The sequence below is a fragment of the Hyperoodon ampullatus genome, assembly GCF_949752795.1.
Source record: "Hyperoodon ampullatus genome assembly, chromosome: 8".
NCBI lineage: Eukaryota > Metazoa > Chordata > Mammalia > Artiodactyla > Ziphiidae > Hyperoodon > Hyperoodon ampullatus.
This window is the reverse complement of record NC_136921.1, coordinates 36,086,761-36,092,760: the sequence shown is the minus strand read 5'-3', so window position 1 is coordinate 36,092,760 and position 6,000 is coordinate 36,086,761.

Below are 6,000 nucleotides of genomic sequence, written 5' to 3'. Positions count from 1 at the left end.
CCTGCCCCAGAGGAAGAGGCAACCCTTCAGCCCATGGCTTAGCCCTTGTTCCAACCTCTGCATCCATGGAACTCTGCTCCACCATCCTGTATCATCCAGTCTCCTTTTCTACCAACCCTTCCTCCAGCCTATGCAAAGAATACAAACCCTCCTTCCAACTGGATGCCCCAGAGCTATTGTCAGTTCTCTTTTCATCTTCAACGAATTGTCTGCTCCCTCATCTTTGCATCCTCTCTGCTGCATCCTAACTGTTGACCCCGGAGCTGTTTGTGCTCACATCTCCAGCTGCATAAGACAAAGTTGGCTGTCTCCTCATTGAAATGAGCTCCTCTCTTGGTCTCTTTCACTGCCTTTCTTGCTGCCCTTTCATCTTTCCTCCTTGCACTGATGCTTACCAGGGTTCTACCTTCTACTCTCCCTGGGCTTCTAAACACTCTCCCTCCTTAACTTAATCGATTCCACTGATTTCTGTTACTGTTCACTGCCGACTCCCAAGCCCAGACATCTCTTTTGAGCTCCACGTTTTATACCTATGTGTCTGCTGGACGTTACCTCCTACACATCCCAAAGGGACTTCAAAACAGCAGAATTCATTATTATCCACAGCTGCTATTCCTTTGCATTTGCAGTGAGGGGTAGAAGGGAGATGGGATATGTGATAAGGAAGGGTGTGGACGGAGACCTCTTGGGACCCTCTCCAACAGCCAGGGGAATGTCCTCATGGAGAGAACTCTGGAGATGTGGGCTTCAGGGTCCTGCATTGTTGGATGGTGCATGTAAATGTAAGCCCCTTAGTAAAGCTAGTGAGCCCAACAGCTGACTTTGCAATCCCTCCCCAAGTTTCCAGCTTGTATGGTTTGCATTTTATCACTGGAAATCTTGAGGAAAGAAATGCTTAAGTCTTTTTGGAATTCCCTGTGGAGGCACAGAGTAGAGGTTGGGAAGTAGACACTGCCCCCACCCCCTCCCTCTCTCTCAATATAGTCCAGCACGTGGACTAGTGTTGTGTAGGTGAAACAGCTGCAGTGAGAACTACTGCTAGAGGTTATGCGGCCAGAAATGATAGACCAAGACCCCTGATTATTTTATCCTTCCCCAGAGAAGCCTCCTTCCACACATACATATACCTCGAGCAGAGAGAAGAATGCTTGGTGTCCCTATTACATCTTCCCTGTCCTTGCCTAAATCAAAGAAACGGTCTCAAATCACCTCCAGTCTCTACTTAATAGAAATGTATGGGAATGGATAGTTTGCCTATCAGCCTCACTGATCTTCACCTCTAGCATAATGCCAAAAGGGACTCCCCAAAAATGTATACTGAAGAAAAAGAGGAGGCTGGCAAGCAGGCAGCCTGATGAAATTCACATGATGGACACCATGCCTCGAAACCGAAGTGGCAGATGACAAGTCACTTATCCTCTTTCAAAGAGGCCCAGGCCAGACTGCCTGGGTTTAAATCCCAGCCTATGCTGCTTACTAAACTTTGCAGAAGTTACTCAAATATTCTGTGCCTCAGTTTCCTCAACCATAAAAAGGAAATAATAGTACCTACCACATAGGATCGTTGTGACAACTTAAAAGCCATATAAAGGGCCTGACACAGGGCTTAGGAAATGGTAAGCACTTGATAAATGTTGTCTGTTGCAATTATAATTATTACCTGTCCCTCACCGGGCATAGCAGGAAGTCTTCTCATCAATGAGAATAGAAATAATGGTTGTAGTAAGGTAGCATCAAATACTGAAACAAACCTTTGTCATTCTTTTGGTTGCCCAGCTCAAAATGCCCTTCCTGAGTCTAGGTGGGAGGCAGAGATGGCCTCTCACTAAGAATCTGATAAAGCCAGATACAGGCTGAATGTTCAGGACTCCCTTGCAGCTAGGGTTTGTAGTCTGTGATCCAGACTTGACCAGTCAGGCACACCCAACCCAGGCCTAGCAACAGGAGCTAGTGATGCCAAGTGGCAGGGGTGGAGGGCACTGCCATACAGTATGCCCACTTTTCCCAGACATAGCAGCAGTGATGGTCCCAACAGCAGCATTCAAAGCCACTTCTGGCTGTGCAGTGACAGCAGCATTCAAAGCCACTGCTGGCTTCACAGGCTGTGACTGTGGCTGGGTCCTTGTCCGCTGCCAGAGCCCCTGTTCCTGCCTGTTTTCCAAGCCTGTATCTCTATACTCTCCAGAAATGCTTTAAATAACCCAGTGTCCTTTTCTGCTTCTATCAGATTAGGTTAATTTTTCTTGGGCTAATTTTCAACCTGCCAGACTGATATGGATTATCGGATCAGATGGTTTAATAAAATACACGTACACTATTTCTACTTTGTTTTATTGGCTTATTGATTTGCAGTGTGCTTCTGTGTGGCTCCTGTTCAGGGACTGTTTTTCCTGGATGATTTTTGTTTTAGTAGTGCTGAGATGGTAAACAGGATTGTTCATTCTTATTGTTGTTTGGCAGGAAGCTTTCCTCTTCTCCCTTTCCCTCCTTCCTCTTTTTTGGTGTGTGTTTGGGGTATGGGTCAGGACAATCAAATTTTAATTGACTGGAATCTACTTCTAGGTATAACTAATGAGTACGAAAATTAAGGAGATGGAAAGGAGCAAAATCAGTGCCCTGTGCAAGAGAGTATCCCAACACAACTGTGAGCTCATTTAATTTATAGATAAGGAGCTTGGAACAAAGAACCCAAAGGTAATGTGTATTCAAGATTACAGCTAACTGTATCTTCAAACTCCTAGCCCAGGGCTTCTGGCTCTATCCACTTACCTCCACCCAAGAGGCAAATGACCTAAAAGCAAGCTGAGGTCAGGTTAAATTCAGCCCAGTCAATTACACTTTTTAGGTTTATGATTTTGTATGATAAGAATTTACATTTTCAAGAGCTTTTTATAATTCACAGGCATTTGGTTCATGAAATTCCCTGAACTGCTCTGAAATAAGGTACATATAATATATATTGAGCATTTAATGTGTCAGGCTGGGTACACACGATAGAGAGCTAGTTAACCCCTTGATAACCAGAAATTTCTATAATCGATATATTTCATTTTAAACCACTATTATTGAAGTTTTTACTGTAGTATAGACTTATTATAGCAGGCGGCCAATCAATAAAAACTGTTCTACTTACACAAGACTCACGTAGCTAGATCTCTATGGAGACCAATCTTGAAATATATTTAAGATCTAACTCAAAACCATGTTTTGCATCATTTGTCTAGATTCTGTAAAGTAAAATGGAAAGTTGTGATTCTCAAATGTCCCCAAATGAACAAAATATTGACAAGAATATGAAGTTGACTGCATCACTGTATAATTAATTATTAAAATCTAGATTTAACAAGCTATTTTCGTTTTCAGTCTAATGGCATACAAAGAGGAAATTTTATTCTCTGTATAGTTTTTCTAAATTCTTTGTATGGATTATGAAAGTCACTTGTGAAAGGAAACTAAGCTAATTGACCTGTAACATAAAGTGAGTAATATATATTTTTGTGTAGCTCTGAATCACAGAAAATGCCATTCTTGTACATTTAGCTAAAACAAACCCTTAGTATAAGACCTAAGTATTAATGAGATCCAGGATTTTCAACGAAATTTCATTGCCGCTCTCCCCTCGAAAAGTTAAAAGAAAAATGGAGAGGGCTTTTAAGTGTAAACTAAATGACGCTGCTGGCATCATAGTGCAAAGATGCAGAAGAACTGGTAAAATGTGGGCGGGCAGTCTCACAGTAACGTCAGAAACAACAAAAACTTTCCAACAGGCTTCAGGTGGCTGTCAAGCCTTTTAAACATCTGACTGACAAAGGTAGCTTTGTCAAAGGAGCGTTTTCTTTTTCAAAAACATTAGGAGACAGCGCAACAGAACCTGTTCAAGGCCTAGCACCCAAGGTGAGTCGCCCCTGGCTTGCCTGGCTACGCCCCCTTCCATCGCCCGTTGCGAGATCCCGCCCCTTCCACCTCCCACTTCCTGGTAACCAAGCTGCTTTGCGCCGCCTTCTCGGGACCTGATTGGCTGACGAGGCAACCGCTAACGGCTACGGAGTTTAAACCCAAGCCCTGGCCCCGAGCGCCGGGCTCCGGGAGTTGAGTGGCGGTCCCACCACGCTGAAAAAGCGGTAAGTCCATGACCTGTGACATTTGGCGTGGCCTTGCCCTGTCTGGCGGGACCCATGCCCTTCCCGAGCCGAACCTCCGGCGCTGCCCTCCCGGGTCTCTGGTCCGCCGAGCCGCGGGCGGCCCGCGGCCCCGCCCACTCCGCCTCGGGTATCCCGGCCCCCGGGCCCAGTGCTGGCTCGGAGGGGCTTCTTGAGGAAGGCCCTGGTTTGGATCTAAGTCACTGCTTCTTGCCCCTGGGATTTGAGCTCTCGGCTCCGTGAGGGGGGCCAGCCGCCAGGCAGAAACCCAGCTCCTGTAGGAAGGGATTTCTGTCTATATGACTGCTCTACTGCTTTTAGAACAGTATCTGGCTCACTGTGAGCGCTCAGTAAATAGGCTGAATGAATGTTAGAGACTGCTTACTCAAGTTCTTGGAGGAGCCCTTTCCTTTGGAGTGCTCGATTAAAAGGGAGACTGACTGAAGGCGAAGCGGTGATAGACGACTGCGAAGAACTTAGAACCAGAACTGGGTCTTGACGCACAGGTAGGATTTCGGTAGGCAAATAGGGACTATGATTTTTCTAGATGAGGAATCCAATTCAGGAGAATTGGATGTGGGATTGAGTAGTTCTGCTTTAGCCGAGTTGCTAGCCAGACAAGAGCTACAGAGTAATAATACATAGGTAATGTTAGTGAGCGCTCTGTGCTATGTCCAGTACTAGGCACTGTATATGCGTTGGCTCATTAAGTCCCTACAATGAGATGCTCTGACTTTTTATAATTTTCTAAGTGTGGAAATTGAGACTTGGAGATGCTAGGATCACGTAGCTATGAAATATTAGGACTGGGGCACCAAAGCAGTCTAACCACCATTTATAATACAGTCAGCTCTCCTGTCCGACTCTCGGGTTCCGAATCATCTCCTTCAACCAACCGAATCACTGAAGAAAAAAATTGGGGGAAATTCCAGAAAGTTCCAAAAAGCAAAGTTTGATTTGCTAATTGCCGAGCAACTATTTACATAACATTTATATTGCATTTACAACTATTTACATTGTATTAGGTACTATAAGTAATCTAAACTATGCAGAAGGATGTGCCCAGGTTATACGTAAATACTATGCCATTTTATATAACGGACCTGAGCTTGGTGGATTTGTGTATCTGTGGGAATCCTGCAACTAGTACCCTGCAGATACCAAGGAATGACTGTACCTCAATCTCTGTGTGGTAAGTCACCCTGGAATGGGTACTCCAATACAAAGGACCTGAAGCTGAAGAATGCCTGGCATATGTCAGGAGCAGTTAGATCTTGGTGGCCACTGTGGCTTGAGAGGAATGGACTAGGGGGGAGAGAAGGAGGAGTTTAAAGTTATAGAAATGGGAAGAAGAGCAGATGGTGGAGAGTTTTAGATAGTATAGATTAATACACTGTAGTGAGGGCAGGAGTGGAAGTAGGGAGGTAAGAGGCTATTGAAATAATTCAGGTGAGACATGTTAGTGCCTTAGTCTAGGTTGGTAGCAATGGAGATACTGAGAAGTCGTCAGATTCTAAATGCATTGTGAAGGTAAATTGGGATGTGAGAGATTTTTGACTAGAGCAACTGGAAGGATGGAGTTGCCATTAACTGAAGTGGGGAAGGCTCTGAGTGAAGCAGGTTTGGGCAGGTTAAGTTTGATGTGCTATTTTAGTTATCCAAGTGGAATTGTGGAGTAGACAGCTATATGAATCCAGGGAAGTTCAGGAGAGAGATCCAGACAGAGGACATAAATTTTGGGGCTCTTGATATCTAGGTAGTATTTTAAGCCACTACTTAAATACATAAAATACACCAAAAGATTGAGGGTAGATAAAGAGAAGAAATCCAAGGAGAGAACTTATGGAAGAATCTGTAAAAG